The sequence below is a fragment of the Pteropus medius genome, unplaced genomic scaffold (assembly GCF_902729225.1).
Source record: "Pteropus medius unplaced genomic scaffold, Ma_sr-lr_union100, whole genome shotgun sequence".
NCBI lineage: Eukaryota > Metazoa > Chordata > Mammalia > Chiroptera > Pteropodidae > Pteropus > Pteropus medius.
Window position 1 is genome coordinate 1,194,229 of NW_024355327.1, and position 20,916 is coordinate 1,215,144.

Consider the following 20,916-nt stretch of genomic DNA (forward strand, 5'->3'; position numbering starts at 1 on the left):
GTAGATTATCTACCTAGTGCTGATCAGGTGATTCCTGATTCACTGGTTTAAGATTCCATTTGTAGAAGAGCTGAAAGTGTAAGTTAAGTCTTGGTTTGGTGATGTAGGTCTTAGTAAAAGGGATTCTTTTGGGGGCCCGGTATCTTGTTTTTAACAAGTAGTTATCCATAAGGTGTTACCTACTGTGTCAATTATTTTCAAAGTCAAAAAAGCGATTCGAACACTTTATAAATTTACCCTTTGCCGATTAAAATATTTTAAACCATTTCTTATGGAACTTTTACCACAGTAAGACCTCTTGTGACTCTTCTGATAATTGCACGTTGAGAATGAAATTAACCTGTGTTAGTCTGGTAACTAAAAATGCTCAGTGTAACCAGAAAGTTTATTTTCCTTCTCTTTAGATGTAGACTTTCTCTTCTTCAGTACTCCGTTAAACTCCACAGAGGCTTGTAATTATCCAAAATTACCTGCCATCTTATTCTGTCTTAGTAACTATTCATTTATTCCTGCTTTCTGCACAGTGGTAAATAGCTTCACCGAGATTGGATGGAAAATGCACTTGCCTCTCTCTCTATGCAGCTAGTAAGCTAAGCAGTTACATCAAAACTCGACATCATTTTTTCTATTTACTTTTACCTATATACTCAGTTAAGCAATAACGGATCCTTAGTATTCTAAATGTTCTTTATTTTGCTTCTATTCTCTTAAATTCATTATCTCAATAGAATTATTAAGCATTAAAATGGTATTTTTGTTGTTAAGGTATTCTTTTTGCTTAATTTTCCCATTATTTAAAGTTGAATGATTTTTATTATTAAAGTTGAATTTTTTTTTATAGGTTGCTTTGTCTATAACGTCCTGTAAGCTTTTAAACAGATGGTGCCACATATCTCTTTGCTTTTTGAAACATAGTAAATATTCCTAATACTTCTTTAAAGATATATCCAGGAGAAAACCTAAAGCAGTTTAGTGTTGCATAGAAGTACTTAGCATTGCTAAGTGAATTGCATTATTGTGAAAAATGGAGATTGTGCTTTGATGATAACCGGTTCCTTTCTTATTTCTTTTAATTGCAGAATAACTTGTTCTCCAAGGAAGAATGACTTTAGATGTATCACTAACAGCAAAGAAATGTTTAGCTTTTTATACAGCTTGAGTAAATTATAACTAAATCATTGAGGTTTTAGTCAGTGGTAATTACAAGATTAGATAGCAAAACCAATTTCCTACGGGGAAAAAAATACAAACAACAAAAAAATACAACGAATGTAATTTCTCATTATAAACATCCAGAGTCCAAGATGACAGACAGATTGACTGTTGTTATTCCTCTTAAAGCAAATCTTTTAATTTGAACATAGATTATTGGCACTTTTGGTAAACTGAATTATGCAAATAGTCAACTTTATGAGAACTTGAAAATTCCAAATTTGTCTTAAATTAGACTTTAAATTGTCTTTAGACCTACCATTTCTGTATAAACAAAAATTTATGAATAATCTAGGACTTATATTTTCTGTAGTCCTCAGGTCAACAATTCCTTTACCTACAAATTTTTCACTAACTGCTCTGAAATGAATGGCAATTATTTTAATTATAATTTTAATTAAGGCAGACTAAATGAACTTGCAGCTTATGATGTAATTTTATAATATATACTATCCTATTTAATCTTTATAGGAATCCAGCGAAGTAGGTATTCTTCTGTTTTACAAAGGAGGAAATAGAAGCTGAGGGACACCCTAAGGAATTGGTAGAAGTCACCCAACTCTTAAGCTTAGTAATGAGGTTTGAGCTCGGAGAGTGACTCCAGACTTAAGACCAGTATCCTTACATAGCTCCTTGTTATCATCTGTGAAAGGATATGCATTCTTTAATCTACTGCATACATTTCTTCTAAATTCTCTCAGGAGAGTTATTTGGGATCGTAAAATGGGAATTGATCTTTCCTTTGAGGGCAGGTGCTAGAATAGAACTGAGTCAATATTAAAGTTATATTTTTTTTTTCCAATTTTTGGAGTATCTACTACACTATTAGATCTTAGGAAATACTAACTTGATAAACTGATGACATACTTAGCACAAATTACTGACTTTCCTTTTCTTTTGTCAGTAATCCCTAAAATATAAACATTCCCTTTATACAGCTTGAGTAAACTATAACTAAATCATCCCTTTTCTCAGCATCCTTTTTCTCTCCATGACTTATCTCTCTCCATCTCCCTTGTTTCAGTCTCCCCATGACTTTTCCATGATCCTTTTGCTTTCGTCTTTTTCTTCATTTTCTGCCGTGTATCTTTAAAGATCTGCAAATCACATTCCTTTGTTTATTTCTTTTGACTGTGATGTCTTGCCACGTTAGATTGTACATGTAGTGAACTTCTGGGATTTTCATCTTCTTTTAAATGTTATGGACATAGGTGGTTGTTGTAGGGGATGCCCAGAAGGTAAATGTGGATTGAGAGTTGTGGGAAGGGTCCTAGGATGGGACTTATTTAGAACTAAGCATTCAGGTCTAATTCTGGAAGCCCAGCTTACCCCTACTGCTCAGCTCAAGTCTCAGCTGAGGAAGTGTGTTGAAACGTGACATAATGTTGAAGATGTTTAGTTAGCTTGAACATTATAGGCTAGGATGTTGCCAGTGCAGCTCAATTGAAATGAGTGTTTGCAGAATAAATGTGCCTGTGTATGTACATATAAATGCACATATGAACTTGTCTGTATTATCAAAAAGTTACTTGATAAGTGCCGATTGAAGAAACTCGAAGGAAGTTCTTAGATACCTTCAAAGGGAGGCATGTGCTGTCATCCATAGAATCTTCATTCAGTATGACTGATACTTAAACATTGAAATACTGTGCTTTCACTGTTAGTGACTTCCACAGGCCCCATTAATGTTTGCATAAAACTCTTCTCATTATGGATCAACAGTTCATCAAAGGGAAAGGAATGTCGGGGTCTAATTTAAAATATATACATAAATGTGTTTATACATATGCACATCTTTGTATATGTATATTACCCTTGAATATTGTCTAAACTTGTATAGTTTTCTTAACTCAGAAATTCCGTGAGTCCTTCTTAGTGTCTGATCTACATAAATTTTAGGGGATTCCAAAAAATTTTATCACTTGCTTATTTTTTTGTAGGTGAATTGATCTATAGGAAACTTTGTAGTAGCAACCTCTTCACCTATCAAGCATCTCTAATTTGTAGGCTTCCTCAGTATTTTTTGTTTCACAGACTTACTTGCTAGGTGGATAGGGGTTTAAATGGAGGAGGGACAGAAATGATATACTAACCCCAGATCCATAAATGTCAGTAGAGTTTTTAATATCCTTGTATCTTTACCAGTAACAGCATCGCCTAGGTCGTAAACAGGCAGATACAAATTCTAGTTAACTTAAGCAAAAAAAAAAAAAAAAAAAATTATTGGCAGGCTCTTGGATATTTCATTGGGAATGTACAGGAAGCAGGGTAGATTTGGAGATGCAGACAGTGACAGACAGTGCTACTCAACAGTCTTATGAGGGCACCACCACTGGGAGAAAACTTTCCTGTTCTTTTGAGTCTTTTGGTTGCTAAAATCAAGACTGAGATTTCAAAGAGAGAGTATCCAGTTAGCCTAAATTGGGAAATGTGCCTTATCTTGGCCAGGGCACATCTTAACTAATATGTGCCAACAATGGGGAAGAAGATGTTTGGGTACTGTTATCAAAAAGCCACGGAATGGTCGGGCCTCTGGAAACACCAAAAGCCTAGTGTATGATTTCCCATCTTCCTCTAGACTTTGGCCTCTCCACAAAATCTGACGACGACTTTCAAATGAAAGTGCATATTGTGATTGATCTTTACATGAAAATGATTAACTTGATCCACAAAACATACAGTAAAAGCAAACGATAAAGAAAGGAAGCTCATAAAGGAAATTGATTTATTTGAAGTGCCGCGTGTCTCTTTCACTTTCCTGCATCTAGCAGGACAGCATTAGTGGCAGTCTTGGCTCCAGCGGTCTGCCAGGCCAGCAGTAATAGGTTTTAGCCATGCCTCGTTTGATTGTGTTTCATCCGAAGAGAAGGATAAAACAGCTTTGAGTTTGTATGTAAGATTGCCAGGCTCTTAAGATTAGAAACTTTTTAAAGAAAAACATCCTTAATGGAGTAAGAGGAATTTAACTGTTTTTAGCATTGTGTCCTGATAAACATTTTTATGACTTACCTATCTGCCTTATATATGTGATCATTTAATAAGCAGTCATATGTCAACATTTATCATTTTACCAAGTGTGTTGTAATATCAATTTTTAAGACACTTAGCACAGTACCTGACACGTACATAATAAGTGCAGAATAAATGTTAGCTTTTGTTATGATAATAATTATGATAAATATCTGATAATTATAATATAATTATGCCTGGCTCTACCATTTAACACAAAGTTGATTAGTATTGCCTTGATACTGATGAGGAAACAAGGCTTAGAAAGGTGACGATGGTCATCTTTAGTTGTAGACAACAAAAAATTAGCCTTGCTTTGAGTTTCTTAAACTTTGCATTTATCAACATTTTATCAGGGACTGTTCTGTGCACTGCATGATGTTTAGCACATCCTTAGTTGCAGTAGCACCCTTCTCATTGTGACAGCCAAAATGCCTCTAAAAATTGCCAAATATCCCAGATATCCCAGGGTAGGGGTTGAGTTGAAAAATCACAAAATCACCCCTAGTTGAGAACTACTGGTCTAACTAGTTTGAAGGAGAAATTATACTACAAGATCTCTGCTACCGTTGGCCCTGTCATGCTCATTCAGAAACCAAATTTCTGTGGTGGCTCCTGATGCCTCCCATTTGGAGTCAGTCACAAGCAAGGTCTGAGCGTCATTTCTGTGCCCTCGTTGGATGGGGACCTGGAAAAGTGAGTTCTTTCTTCTGCTTTAGTGAGTTGGGATGCATAATACTGGAAACTTATATATTTAGGCTTTTGTTATGTGGTTTGGTCCTGGACCTTTAAAAACTCTTATATTCAACAAATCCAAGGGCTATACCTTAAATGTCTCTATAAGCCAAGCCCAGTTGTAGGTACTGGCAATTCCGAGGACAGAAAAGGTCCTAGGTCTTGTGGAGCCTATAATCTCATTAGAGACAAATTTAATAACAATGCAATACCAGTGCTATGATGGAGGGAGGTATCTGTAATAAATCTTGTGAAAGGAACACCTGTCGGGTCTCGGGGGAGGCATCCAGAGGTGATAACTTTAAACCCTGTCCTAAAGAATGAACAATTTTTCCTGAGGTCGGGAAGAGGGTCTTAGCTACGTCATATCCTGAAACGACCTCTGGTATTTATCTACTTGATAGTCTGAAATGATAGATTCTAATTTTAGGGGTTCAGTTTTAAAATGCCTTTTTTCTTTTTGGTTAGGTAATGAATACAATCTTAGGTTTAAGATCTGAGACTTTGAATCCTTTTCACAGTTTTGATGGTTTGCTCTGTGTTGACGATCTTTTCGCATCTTGGGCCATCTAGTTTTATGGCCACAGGGTTTCTTGATGCTGCTCAGAGAGCGCTAAGTTATGAGAGCTTTCCTCTTTCAAAGCGAGGTTACTAACTTGTTGACATGTACAGTGCTAAAGAAAACATAGCACCTAAATGATCTTCTCCTTATTTGATATAATCAGAACAAATATTTATTGAAGGATACATTTTTTTTTAAACTGGTGCATTACACTCTTGGAAGATATTTTTAATTCACTCTGATTAATGGCATATGTATTCTTCTTGTATGGGGTAGATATTCCATACAAATTTTTAAGTATAACTCTTTCTTAAATGATTCAATACCACTGAATAGATCTATCGACATAGCCCTTGTCCTCACCACCTAAGGAGAGTTAGTGTCACAAATCCCCACCCCCCGCCTCCTTTTGCTCCTCTTTTCAGCACTACATTTGTTGTGCTACTAAAGAAAGCTCAGGAATTGTTGGTTACAGTGATCTAAGCAAAGATGTGCACACTCACCCCACTGATTGTCGCCAGATGGTCTTAGGAAAGGAGGTTAAACTGCATAGTTCAAGGTCTGTTAAACGGAAATCCAAGCACCAGCAGCTCCTGAGATAATTTTGACAGCCAGCACTCCTGAAGCTACATGGAGATGAACCTACTAACTGCTTCTTTCTTTGCCCAACTGTGTCATTACAATTCTGCTTTCCTACACTGGTTATTTCAGCACCGCTTTTTCTATGTTTGTTGACCTGGGCTTTTATTTTCAGAGGAAGTAAGTGGGACTGTTGGCTCCCACTTCTTCTTTGTAGATTAGAGCGCACACTTTGGACATTAAAGCGGAGAACTGTCAGAACCTTTGTGTGGTATCATAAGTACCTCTGTCAAATAACAGTTGGGTTCTGGACATGAATGTCACTGCAAAGAAGGTGGTCTTTGAGCATGGATACTTGTCCCAAGTGTTGGTATAAGACTTTGTGAAAGTATGCCAAGACACTTGGCCACAAAGGCACTCTTTTCATTCAATAAACATTGATTGAGCATCTACTCTGTGCCACTCACTGTGTTTAGGGATGAAGACACAGTAGCGTTCTTAACCTTCAAGGAGCTAAATATCTGTTATGTTCCATTTTGGACTCTGTCTAGCCTCCAGTGCAATGCTACTTTATTACAGGTAGAAGATTGTATTTTTCTAAATCAGCATTCTACTTCCTGTTCTGAAACTTGGATAATTTGAAAACAGGTGTCTGTCTGAAATCTTGTGCATATTGTTGCAGTAATAGGTTTTTAAAAATATGACTAGAATTAATCACTTGTAAAAATAAAGTTTATTTTTCTCTGTCTCAGCCAACAGAAAAGCTAGGCAGTTTGAAGAATTAGTGAATGTCCTCTCTAAAGCATACTATCTGCCAGATCTGATTAGTTTTATAAAAGAGAGTAGCCGTACCTAAAGTTTCTAACACAATATCATGACCAAAAAAGTTAGAACAGTTAAGTGGCAGCTAGAATCCAACCAGACTTTTGACTTTGGAATTTCTGGCATGGTTGACTTCTGCCGCCCACGTGGTCCTTGAAAACTTTCTCCCTGTTTTCAACTGACTGCAAATTATTCTTAGATTTAGACAGGAAAACAAAAACTGTGAGTGACAAGACCAGATGCACTTTACCTCGGTTGTGAATACTGTCTGATGTGGCTGTCTGTGGGATTTTCTTTTTTTTCTTTTAAACCCTTCTCTAAGTAGAATGCAAAATGATAAAGATCAGGAGATGGGAGGAGTTGGCGGGGAGGGGGGAACAATAGCCCCTTAATAAGACTCTGAGTAATCAGGCAAGCATTTGTGTCTTGAGTTGGGGATGTGAAAGTGACAGACTGACCATATTGAAGGCTGCCATCATTCCAGACTGGCGTGTTTCTAATTACACATGAAATGAAAGGCTTTACAGAAGAAATGACCCAGAACACTCAATCGTTTAAGTATCTGATTAAGGCAAGTAAGCCTTGTAAAGACCAAACTGCAAGATTGCACTTGTCCACATTTTTTTCAAGGCTCATTTGAAGTATTTCTCCACCTCCTTTTGCCTTTTCTTTCCAACTACTTTTGTACCCGAATTTGGAACGTTTACGTCTGATCTATCAAGTCCCAGGAGGAAACAGATGGCACAATCGGAGGATTTCATAAGAGGGTTTTTTGTGAAAGGACTATTTGTAAGGTTTGGGAAAGGTTAAGGTTGCTAAAAGGAGTAGAGAAGCAATGGGACTAGCGATTGAGAGAAGCTGGTACCTTCTCTGAGCCTGTTACCAGAGCCATACAATATCCGACCTTATCCAAGGGGGGTTATCAGTGGGACTTACAGAACCATGATGAGTATAGGAGGGAGCAAATTCTCTACCTATTCTCCTTTCCTGGCTGCTATTCTCTGCTGATGATTCTCATTGGTCAAACCTAACCAGAAGGCAGGGCATAAATGAGTCTGGCAGATACATAGAAAATAACTCCAGGACACAGGGCAAGAGGACAGAGAATAGGCTTAGGGGTAAATGGAGAATAACCAGCACACCTGCCTTTCATTAACGTGAAATCAACATGGAGATTACATGTATATCAGCAGATTAAATTTATTTCACCTCAAAGTGCAGAACTAAGGAATCTGCCATAAATATATTGAGCAGCCACTATGCACAAGGCAAAAATAACCATTACAAATGCATAGGGAATGTCTTTCCCTCTTGGATCCTTTAAATCCTGTACTATCAGGGGTTGCAGAACCAGTGCCTCTGGGGCAGGTGGACCATAAAAATGAGTGAACTGGGCTGGAGTGGGGAGGTGGGTGGGTCGGGGGTGGTGCAGGGCTTGGATGGGTAGATAATAGAGAGTGCTGGGTTGGCTAAAAACTTTTAAGCCCTTACTGTCTGTAAAGGGGGCAGTTGCTATGCAGCACCTGGGAATTCTCTCATGATATTTTCAGATTATCTCATTTTTTTACCAAAGGAACCATATAGCTGGATTATTTTTTAATGAAATTGTTTCATTTTTAAATGTTAATAGCTAATTCAGTTTTATCTTTTAGAGACCTCAAGTTGACATTTACAAACTTCTCATTGAGATCTGAAGGTCCCTAAGTTCTTTGGTCTTTGAGCTCCCCTATCTCCTGTTCCAAAGGAAATGGCATACCCCTGTTTACTGTCGGAGGACCAGATCCTACACCCAGTGCTTCCAAGCTTGTGTGAGTTTCTGTTGTGTTCTTCTATCACCTCTTGTTCTAGACTCCTACTTTTACAAACATGTGGTATCCCCACTCAGCCTCTGGTCTTGGTGACAAGCAGATCTCTCTCACATATTCTTCTAATCTCCAGAGCACGACCGATCCAAGGTGACAGTTTCTAACAGACTTTGTCTGAAAGTGTGGAGAAAACAAACGGTAATTAATTCTACGACAAAGCAGAAATCCACTTCCGATGCAAAGTCTGAGGCCACAAGCATGGCCTCCCTCTTGCATGGAGCCTCTTCTCCAGCTGCTTCCTTCTTAGGCCCCAGGGTCCTCCATCACCCGTTTCCTATTCAGTTTTTTTCTGTCTAGTGTCTTCCCCAGGTTCCACAGTTGTGCTGTCACCTCCTGTCCCCTACTTTACTATAGCACCTAATTTGAGACAACTCCTGAATTTCTGTGCCGTATATTTCAATTATAGTCATAATCTCTGTTGGAGCATCTACTTCAGGCTAGTCTCTTAGATAACCAAAAGACCCACTGAAACAAGCAATCCTACCTGAAAAAAAAAAAAAATTATTTCTCTACCCTGAATGCTACCATGGCCACTATCATCCTAGAGCAACCAGCTCAGCCACTGCTGACTTATATAATACACCTCTTCTGTCCTCTTCCCATAATAGAATCACCTTCCTCAGACTCCTTCCTGAAGGCAGGGACCAAGAGGGCACTCTGAATTAGGAAACAGGGTTTACTTCAAAAAAAAGAAAAAACAAAAAAACTTATTCTCTGTATAGATCAGTAATAGGTGGCACTAGGAACAGCTTGCCAAACTGAGATATAGGAAAGTTTTTTTTAATCTCAAATCTAAAAAAAAAATCTAAAAAAAAAAGAAATTTAGGTGTCATAGTTGATGAGAAAGGGATTGGTTTCAAGGCCAAAAGGTGAGTGTAATCACCTATACAGCTATTGCAAATGGTATCCTACTTTGTATTTTTGTTTATTATAGGCTGGAGGGAAGTAAATTACTACCTCCTTGTCAGTCGATAATCATTTTCCAGGAAAAGGCTATTTATCTTCTGAAAGGGAGTATTCACCTGCTCACCTTTTTGATTGCTCCATTGTGTCTGTGACTGTTAGATTGCCTACCGACCATGAAATGGGTATTTCCTCTAAGTCCCACATGAAACGAGTTCGAAGTGGAGTGTAAGGCAGAAGAGGTGTGATCAGATTCCAGTCAGCGGCTAGGCCTTCCCAGAGCAGGAGACAGCCAACATCACAGGCAGTCGGTATTCTCAGCATCTTTAGCTTAACTTCTGGGGAAACTAGTCTTTCTTCACAAAATGTTGGAAAATACTACTTCCTCCCATTAGGAAGGTTAAGAAAGGGAGAGAAAGGTATATTCACTAGAACTTATATTTAGACACCCTTAAAGTTAATAAACCAAGTACCACAGCGGGGAGGAAACAATTCCTAGGATATAAATGAAATACTTTAAAACTTACTTTAACTTTTAGGTGGTTTATTTAGTTTCTGCTTAGCAAATTGTTATTGCGAGTACCAGAAAGCTGACAGAAAAATGAATTATATTCTAAAAGAGGTTTATTATCCAGCCCAAAATAAATACATTAGAATTAGCTTTCAAGAAACTCTATGTGAAGCATAGTATTTACTTCTCAGAATATCACAAAATTTCATTCTTATATGTACTTTTCCTCTTTTAATCCTTCTTATTTTAAAAATTATAGATGTATATACCTATATACACAAATGTTTTATTATTTGTAGGGTTATATTTTAAAAATCTTTTCTTGTAACATCCAGGATTCATTGCTTTTTCTCAAAACAGATTTTTCTTTCGACCCATGTGGTATTTAAATAATGTTTTTATTTGGTTCCAATGAAATCAAATAAATCGATTCCAGGTAACTTATTCTGTAATTTAATTTATTGGGTCATATAGTAATTTTAATATTTTCTAGCATATCGACTGTGTAATTTACTAAATATCTCTCTAGATTTCAGACAAAAATTAGAGTTGTACAAAATTGATGGATATGTGTTATAAAATGCTCATGTTGTTCTAATAGAACAGGTTTATTACTCATTTTAGAGGGAGGAATGTTAACATTTATGTGAATACTTATGTGAGTGACCCTTTTCCCCATATGGTTAAATGGGCAAAAATCTGTATTTCTTTGTAAACTGTCTAATTAATCTTAATTAACTATCACACTTGATATACAGGATGTGACTCGCCATTTGTGGATTGTACCCTTGGTTTACACTTGCTCACCTTGTTATTATCTTTGCTGGCTGGAATTTTGCTTAGAGTATGGACATTTTTGAGTGTTTTTCCCCCCTTCTCCCTCCTCAGTAATATACCTGATAGACTTAGGAGGCAGAGGTTACAGAAACTTTTACTTAAAATAAAATTAGATATTAGTTTCAGATTTCAGCTGGTCAAACCTTCTTGTTCCTCAAAGCTAGGAGAGAAGAGAGCTAATACACTGCCAAATTTTAGTACAGGGAGGACTTTGAAAATATGTGTGTTGATGTGGTTCCATGAAGATGTGCCACTCAGATTTCCTGTGGCAGGACTATCATGGACTGAGAATTCAGTTGCTGCTGTTTTAGATTCACCGTTGTGTCCTGCTGAGACAACACTTCCCGTGGCCTATGAATCAATGCAGAAGGGCTATTAGTACAGACCCACCCACACCTAGGATAAGTGAGTTTCCTTCATGGGAAGACTAGCTCAAGGGCTCCTTAAGGGCTTGGCCAAACCTTTCTCAGAATTATCCTGGAGCCTAAAACTCCTCCCACCCAAATCTCCTACCTCTTATTCTTCCTTCTCAGGAGTCAGACCTACCTCGTGGTCTGGAAGTCCTGCCTGTTCCAGCTTCCTTCCTTTTATCCCTCAGTAAATCTCTTGCAAGTCTAATACTGACTCAGTGTCTGTTGGTCAGAGAACCTGAACTAACGCTAATAGCAAAACAAATTAAGCTCTGCCTCTGAATGAACTTAAAAGTTCCCTTTCTTTTCTGCTACTGAAATTATTTTTGAACAGTTTTTGAGGGAAGATTGTACTATCTTCACAATGAAGAATTTGTTTATTCATGTGATTCATTTTCTATGTACTTAACTGTAGTGGTTATAACGAAGAAGAAGTTTTATTGTTGTCCTGGATAATTTTTATCTGTAATTTTGTAGAGGAATGAGGAGGGAAAAAAAAGAAGAACAAAGCCTCCCGCCCACTACCCTTAAATTAAACTCAAATATGAGAGAGAATATGTTTATATCTTTTGTAGTGATTTTTTAAATGTTCAGGAGAAAAAATGGATGATTCCTTTGCTAGTGTTCATACTGGAATTCAATCTTTTAAAAAAATCTTTTTTGAGGTGAAATTCACAAAATATAAAAGTAACCATTTTGAAGTGAATGATTCATTTACATTTAGTGCATTCACAGTGTTGTGCTGCTACCATCACCTCATTTCAAAGTAAAATCCTTTACCCATTAAACAGTTTCTCCCCATTCGCCTCCCTTCCCACCCCCACTCCCACTCCTGGCCCTTGGGAAAAACCAATCTGTGTTCTGGTTCAATGAATTTATCTATTCTAGATACTTCATATAAACGTAATCATACAATATGTAACCTTTGTGTCTGCCTTTTTTTTTCACTTAGCACCTATAATTTTATCTTTTATTTCCTGATCAAAAATCTCCATGGTAATAATCACCATTTCACACTGTATAAGAATGATTTTTTTTTTCCTAGCACCTTTTTTGTTTTTTAAAGCATAAGGAAAATGTTCATTGTATTTTTTTCCCCTTTTTTTCCCTTCTTTTACTTCATGAACTTTGCCAGAAAAGCAGGGAGTTTTGCTCCTTTCCCCATATCAGAGAGCTACTTTCTCTGCATCCCTGTCTGATAGTGAGAGAGAGTGTGCACAGAGTGATCATAAACTTTACATAAATGCTATAGTGGCTGTCAGAACAAAATCAGTTCTTAATTTTCTGATGAAATAAATAGATGTCTCAAGTTCCAAGGGACTTAAGCAGATATCAAAGAGAAGTTAAAACTGTGGGTAGCAGAATTAGACCCAACTGGTTTTAAAGAATAACTTGGTCACTTACTAAGTATATAATCATGGACTAAATCTTAGGTCATCATCTGTAAATGTAGCTAATGACAGTACTGAGCACATGGAGGTAGTTCTGAAGAGCAAATGGAATGGAGTATTGGCCCAGTTAGAGCAGTCTCTGATGGATAGTGACAGTTAGTGCGGTCCCTGATGGGTAGTGAGCCCTGTGTTAGCTTTTCTGTATGCTAGCTGTTGACGTGGCCGGGGTATAGTGGGCTGTGGTGTGTATGATAGTGCAGCAGTTGTTGTGGAGTTGATGTTATTTACTACCCAGGTTGTGTGTCTCTGAAGCCAGTGTGTTTTTTGAGAGGGAAATCTAAGTACTGGCAACCAAAGTCCAAGCAAAATATAATAACTATCTAAGCTGGAGAAAAGGACAACAGATAATTGCAAAATTCTCTTGTAAATAAATATGAAATTTGAATTCTGTTATTCATGTCTTTGGTGACTCTAAGCAAATGGAATCTTGCCACTTGTCCTACATTCTAACTAAAATTGGAACTTGATCTTGGGATGAATTGCTTTCTTCGCTAGTATTCAATTTGTCAAGTGTACTTTTTACCTTTTAGCCACTCCCCCCCACAGCGTTCTTCCCCAACCCCGCCCCACCCCCTGCCCGCCCCAAGTAGTAATGCCTTTTCTCTATGTTCAGAGCACGACTTAACCTTATGGCGGCTTTGTGCCTAGCTCATAAAGCCACTGCTGCCACCACCTTCAGAGGCATGGCTCATTCACTTTTGCCTCTTGACATACCTTCCTCCTCTGTGCTTATAAGAAAACACGTAGATTTCTCTTCCCTTTTATGGGAAGGAGAGTAGCAAATGGTTAAGAGTGACAGCTCTACTTTTAATCTATACCCCCTAAAGGCAGTTTGATCAAGGATTTTAACCTATCTAATTCTTGGTGTCTTCATCTATAGAATGGGTAGTCAGTTATTTGAGGACTTAATGAGAAAGAACATGCAAAATGCTTAGGATGGTTCCTGGCATGTATTAAATGTTATCTAATAATAATGATCCTGATGATGTGGCTTATTTATGCTCTTAATTCTTTTGCTTTGTAGAATTTATTAACCTCACTGAACATGACTAGCTGTTGAATCTGCTTCTTGGCTTAGACCTTTCTTTCAAGTTTTTCTTTAGCCTTTTCAACTGATTTCTGAAGTGCCATTCCAGTATTCTGTTGTCACCTGCAATGCAACTTCTGTAAAGATTACTTTTTTTTAATGATCTTCCCCTACTCTACTGTCTTATAGTATCACTCAATCAGCTTCGAGTTCATGCAGTGGTCTTAGAATACTTCTGAATAGCTTTTCCCTCACATTTCTAAAATAATCAGGTGCTAGATAGTCTTACCCCGTAACCTTTTTGTCATCTGTTTATTTCTTTTTTTATGTCCAGGGCCACAGATCACACCTCAGACACCACTCTTCAGGACTCAGTACAATTTCTTAGGTGGTGGTGGTGGTGGTGGTGGTGGTGGTGGTGGTGGTGGTGGTGGGCAGGGGTGATGATAAGCAGCTCAGTTAACATTTATCGAGCTCTTACTTTGGGCCAGGAACTTTTCTGAGCATATATAAACTGTATCACTTCACTTAATCCTCAAAGCCCCCTGACATAGATAATGTTTCCTCCATCAGAGATGAAAAAACAGAGGCTCAGAGATATTAAATGACCTGCAAAAGGCCATGGTACTTACATTTGGTAGCATCAAGATTTGAACCCAGCCAGTGTGACTCGGGTGCGCATGTGGTGAATGCCTCCCCACTGCCTCGCGAGCCTTTCGCCTTTCCTGCCAAAGTGCTCTCCTTGCTTCCAATACCAGTCCTCCTGAGTTTGGGTACCATCGCTGCCAGATTATTATAGTATTAATAAATGCTGTTCTTTGCCTGAAAGCACTGGGGCTTTGAAGGTTGGGCAAGTTACCCAAACTTAAATGGGCATACAGATACGCTGAAATTGCACGTAGAGTGGGTTGGTTTGATTTTCAAAAGGAAACTAAGAGCTGTAACTTGGATAATGATCCAGAAACTGCTTAAATCAGCATTCAGGGCTTTCTTCAATCACTCTCCAGTTAATTTTCTCATACCTTTCTCCTGATACTTCCTCAAAACCAGGTCTGACCGTTCATTTACTGTTTCGCCTTGCCTTACACCTCCTTCCCTCACTCCCACCTTTACTCCTCAAGCTTTGTTTACCCCATAACCTCATCCTAAGAGACACCTCACTTCCCCCTTCCCATTTTTCTTCCTGCCCATTCTTCAAAGTGTACCCTCTGTCCCACCTCCTTTTGATATATTCATGGATGACTTCAAGCTGGAAATGAGAGAACTTTCCTCTGACTACCACAGAACACAATGCAGGGTGGCATACCGAGGGGCCCAAGGAGCCACACAGGAAGATCACAGAGTAAAGCCAGCCAGTCGTTGCCACATGGGATTAAGAGTCCACTGTTGCCAGGGGGCCCAATTTTTCAATAGATGATATAACTCTAGATATTTAAGTGCACTCTCTTCAATTTTTAAAGTTGATAATTAACTTAAATTTAAAAGATTACCAGGAGAAGATTATTTTGTTTGGAACATCTACCAGGTTTGGCTTCTGCTAAGTAGAGTGTTATCCACATTTATCATATGAAAGTTGCTCATATTGTCTGCTAGAGGGAATTTTTCAATTTTGTCTTTTGATTCTGAAGTTGCTTGGAAGAAACTGACCTCAATTGTTTCCTTTGTAAAATTGTTATTTTTTTCATAACAATGAGTACAGAAAATTTGAGTTTAAAAGAATCATAATAAATATCAAGTAATCAGAGTATTCATCATGTTGAATTGATCATAAATGGTCAAATCATTTGGGTGCCATCCTCTTTCCCCAAAAATGATTAGAATTAAAAAAAAAATTAGCTAAGGCAGCAGCGAAGAGTTTAGTAAGCATTTGACTTAAAACACACATTTCAATAGTTATTATAGTAAATTATCGGGCAGCCCCTCAGTTGCAAGTGTTTTGTGAAGAGTTAAAGATCTCTAACTAGAGAAAATTGGATGGAATGTTTTTCTTCTTTTTAATATTAGCAATTCAGGTTTGAAATTAGGCTTTTTAAAACATTTCGAATATCCATATATTACTCAGGTGAATTAAAATCATTTTCATTTGGCAGTTTTGAAGCAAATAAGTGAATGAAATTTGAAGTTGATAACTTGTAATTACATTGTTTTTCATTTTCCTTCTTGCGTATTCTTCAAAGTGATAGTTCTTAGAGCAAACGTCCCATCATTAACAGTAGCTTTGCAGCACCCTAGTTGCGTCAGACAGGTGTACTACCAGCATGTGTGAAGAGTGTTCTCAAAGGAACAGCTGAAAGGCTCCACCAGCCATTAGGGTTGGGCAGCCATCCCTCTGGCCTCCAGGTCCCCAAGAACTTCTGCTTGACTTTAGTTAAGGGGGAAACGTGGAAGTGGTGGTGGTGGTGGTGTATACAGGACCCAGGGAAAATGGAAGGAAATGACAATCAAACAAGAAATGTTCCTTTTGACAGGTGTATTGTAGGCTAGAGAATAAATAATGAAAGAAATGACAGTAATTAAAATGTGTTTACTTAAGTGAACAATTGCTTGAATATGATTACATGGTAAAGACCTCATTATAGACTATACTTGGCACATAAATATGACACTTACGTCGGGGGATAATTAATTTGCTCTCAGAGGTGAACTGATGGGTCACCTGTGGCCCTGCCTCTCTTATTTGCATCGGACAAGCCCAATCCAGAAACAAAGATGCTTACTCTCTTAACATTTTAAAATCTGCCAAGCCAGACACTCATTTTAGAAGCTGTTAGGTAGTCATAATTTGGTAATTATGAATGGAAAGCCTATGTGTGAGCACAGATGACAGTGTGAGGAGCTGCAGACACAATGTCCCCCTGGGTGTTACTGAAACAAAATGTCTCACCATGCATTTTCTATCTTCCATTTCTGACAGTGAGCCTTCAAAGGGACCGTTACCTAAATCTTTCAGTAAATACTGGGTAACGTGTAATTCTCAAACTTTAACGTGGATCAAAATTACCTGGACGGCTCATATATTTGCAGGCAGTTGAGCCTCAGCCTCAGAAATTGTGATGTGGTAGGTCTGGGATAGGGCCTGTGGATGTGCATTTCTAACATGCTCTCAATTGAGGCTGATGCTGCTGGTCTAGGGACCACAGTTTGCTTTATAGAAAACCAGTTAGTGAATGCAGATGAATTACTAAACTGAACACCTTTATGAGGAAGATGACATTCTAGTGCGGTGGAAATTAGGGTAATTCTCAGGAACTTACTGCCAAAGAACACCAGGCTGGCTGAAAGCAGCCAGAGTGGTGCTGGGGGAAATGTAGGCTTTCGTTCAGAGAATGTGGATTCTTGGAATAAATATCTTCTGTTTGCTAACTGTGTGACTTCAGGCAAGACAGTGAGATCTTCTGTGCCTCAGCTTCCTTATCGATCAAATGCAAATGGCAATCTTTCCTACGCAGTGGAGTTATTTGTAGGATTCCATGAGATGACGCATGAAAAACTTCCAGCACAAGAACTGGCACGTAGGGAGGGCTATATTATTACATGGAGACATCAATATATGTCTAAGGAAAGTAATTATATATAACTGCATATATGTCTTAGTTTGTTTGGACTGCTATAACAAAATATCACAGACTGGGTAGCTTATAAATAACAGGATTTTTTTTTTTCTTATAGTTCTCAAGGCTTGAAGTCTGAGATCAAAGTTGGGTGAGGACCCATTTTCTGAGTTGCAGACTTCTCATTGTATCCTCATGATGGAACAGGCTAGGAAGCTCTGTGTGATCTCTTTTATAAGAGCACCAATCCCATTCATGAGGGCTTCACCCTCATGACCTATTCACCTCCCGAAAGTCCTGCTTTCTAACATCATCACCTTGGGCTTAGGATCCCAACATATGGATTTTGTGAGAACACACACATTCAGACCATACCAACATATATGGGAGAGATGGAAAGGTATCACTTGTCTTCTCAGTTCTGGTTGTCAGATTTGGAGCTACCTTAGCCTGGGAGACTTCTCCTATGCAGAAACCTACCTGGGGTACAGCTAAGGTGATTTCTTTGTCATTTCAATACCATTAGTGTGCTTATTTAGGAGTTTATCTCAAATATGGTTGGGAACATTTCACTCGAGAGTGTTGATCCTGGGTGCGATGTGTTAATGGATGAGGTACCTGCAATGACATGATGGTGACAGCGGTGATGGGTTAGAGAGATGGACAGAGGCAGAAATGGAGAAGAAAGAAACAGAGAAACAGAAATAGAGATGGAGAAGGGAGGGAGAAGAGGCAGGAAGGTGAGAAAGAAGTTGGAATTCAGGGCTGGTGTATCAAAAGGCTTTGACTTAAGATAAAAAGTTTTTTTTTTTTTCCTAAGAATTCCAATGATCCTAACCTGTATGCATCTGTACCATTACTTAGATGCCTATTGGGTGTTAGGTACTGTCATCCTATATTTTTATTAGTTCAAGAAGTTCTGAGCACCCATTTATTAGGAAGTATAATAGAAACGGTGGCGAATAAATGGTGGTGAATAAATATTCCCTGCCCTCAAGGAGAGAGCAGACTGTTGGGAGAGAAACTGAAGAATAAATAAGATATCCTTAGGCAAAGGAGAGGAAATACAAATATTACCAAGAGTGGACTTTCTCTAACAGACATGGTTAGAATCCTGCCTTCCGACACTCACTTGCCATGAGATCTTGGACATATTGCTTGTCTTTCGTGAACCCTCAGTGTACTCGTGCATATAATGGAGATCATTCTGCTTTCAAGGGCTATCGATGCATGTCAAGCACTCGCCATGTTCCATTTATTACCTGGCACACAGGGTAGGCCCTTCATTAATGAGGGTGTAGGCTGGTTGGTCTGTTGGCGCCATTCTTTAGCAGGTACGGTACTGTGTTTACGTTAGTGGTTTTCAGCAGTGTGTACTATAGCAGTGTGTAGAACAGACAAAATTGCTTAGTGAAGAGGCAAGAAGTGGAGTGTGAGATCACGCCAGCTTGAAGAAAGGCTACTGTTTACCGGCACATTCGTGAATCTTGTTCTTTGAGTGTGTGAGAGAGCTGACAGGGCACTCAGCGGTTTCTATTGAAACAACGACAGAGTGCAGGAAGAGGAACAGGTGAATGGTATAATAACTGCGGATGCTTTTATGACACTGTAAGGTGAGTTTGCACTTCAGTGGTCATCCCCTCGTCATTATTGCCGAATTGTTTTATGGTGTTCTGAGTCCTTGAATCCTTCAAAGTGCTGTTAGAAAGGTTATTCCTCACAAATGTGCAACTAACACATGATGATTGTGGATCTCTGGGTTCAGATCATGGCTATTTGATGGTAATCGGAGGATGGGAAGGTGGGGAAGCTAGAAGAAAGTGGGGAAGGGAGGGATCTTCTGAAGGCAAGAGAGACCAGCAGGCATGGTGTCTGGAGCCACACTGTCTGAACTTGAATCTTGGCTCTGCCACATACTCACTCTGTGCCTCTGGCCAAGTTTTTCACTTGCTCTGTGCCTCAGTTTCTTCATACGTAACAGATGGATCAGATAATATGTGTATAACACTCAGAGCATCTCTTGCTACATTGTTAACACTAGAGGGTGAGTTATTATTTCTATTATTTTACCTAAGGAAGGATGTTACCAACTTTTGACAGATTCCCTGTGGCAATGAAGAAATGCAAGGTTCATCTCTTAGAGTAATACCGTAAAATTGTATTATACGGATATTTAACTAATAAGAATTCTAGTATACATGCTCTTAGGATAACTAACATACATGTTATATGTAATCATTTATATGACTGTGCATAGTTGCTGTTTTCTTTTTCTTCTTTTGCATTTTTATCTCTAATTTCTAGTGATAAAATTATGTAAAATTAAGTTTTTACAAAAGCTGCTTTTTATTTGCTGTACCTGGTGACATAGATGTATCACACTTAAGAATTTTATACACAAAGCTGCATATACTGTATTTTGGGATGATGTAGGCAGGGGTCCCCAAACCCTGGACCACAGACTGGTACGTATGGGTCCATGGCCTGTTGGGAACTGGGCTGCACAGCAGGAGGTGAGAGGCAGGTGAGTGAGCGAAGCTTCACTGTACTTGCAGCCACTCCCCAGCGCTAGTATCATCGCCTCAACTCCACTCAGATTGTCAGGCATTAGATTCTCATAGGGGCACCAGTCCCTGGTGCCGAAAAGGTTGGGGACCACTGATTTAAGGCATTGCCAAAAGTGATTGTGGACTTGAGAGCTTCAGCCACAGCATATGCCTCTCAAACAAGGATGATTGGCTTAGTGGTCACAAAACTTAGTACTTAAACTAGTACATAAACACCTCCTAGTTTTGTTCCTCTTTCCCAGCATTTGTCCTGAAGTGTTGTGTGTACTCGGGAAATGAATAACAAATCTGTTCCGTTGTTTAAACAATTATATATCTGTTGAGTGTGCTGAGGGGGCTACCATGGTTCAAAAGTTCAAAGGGGTGTTTTTGTTGTTGTTGTTCAGGTTTTGTAATTATGTCCCATAGTGATTCAGAATGGAGTTAGCACTTGGCAATTTTTATGTGAGTAAAAGCCGGCTTTATCCTTGCATGTTTTATCAATTCCCACTGTAATGTCAGAATCTAAGCATAAAATATTGCTCCAGTTTTCTTTTCAACTTGGAAACTCAAGATTCCTTCTGAAACATTTAATTCATATTTTTAAGGTAGAAATATACATATCACAACTTACTTCTGCACCAGGTAGAGACTATTTTGGATCACTTCTATTCGATAAAGTCTGGACTTTTACAAAATAATTGATTTGAAAATAAAACCATAATACTCACATGCTGTCATTTATTTTCGCAGTAGTGTTTTAGATTCTTGCCTTCAACTATTACTAAGATTGTGGAATCTACCTTCAAAGTATAAGTGTTCGTTTCTGCAATTAAAGCAGTGGTGCTTTAATTTTTCTTCTAATAGTAATGTTAATGCATATTTAGGGCAAAAAA

At 38.4% G+C, this 20,916-nt stretch overlaps 1 protein-coding gene and 1 long non-coding RNA gene across 5 annotated transcripts in view; one reads left to right on the forward strand and one right to left on the reverse strand.

The window, feature by feature from the left end:
* Positions 1 to 20,916, forward strand: part of FHIT (fragile histidine triad diadenosine triphosphatase) — a 1,065,768-nt gene that overhangs the window by 458,496 nt on the left and 586,356 nt on the right. The window lies entirely within an intron of this gene.
* The window catches only part of LOC120599479 (uncharacterized), a 48,278-nt gene continuing 35,994 nt past the window's right edge, over positions 8,633 to 20,916 (reverse strand). The window contains exon 3 of the long non-coding RNA XR_005651914.1: positions 8,633 to 8,898. This is a non-coding gene — a long non-coding RNA (uncharacterized LOC120599479). The remainder of the gene's footprint in view (positions 8,899 to 20,916) is intronic.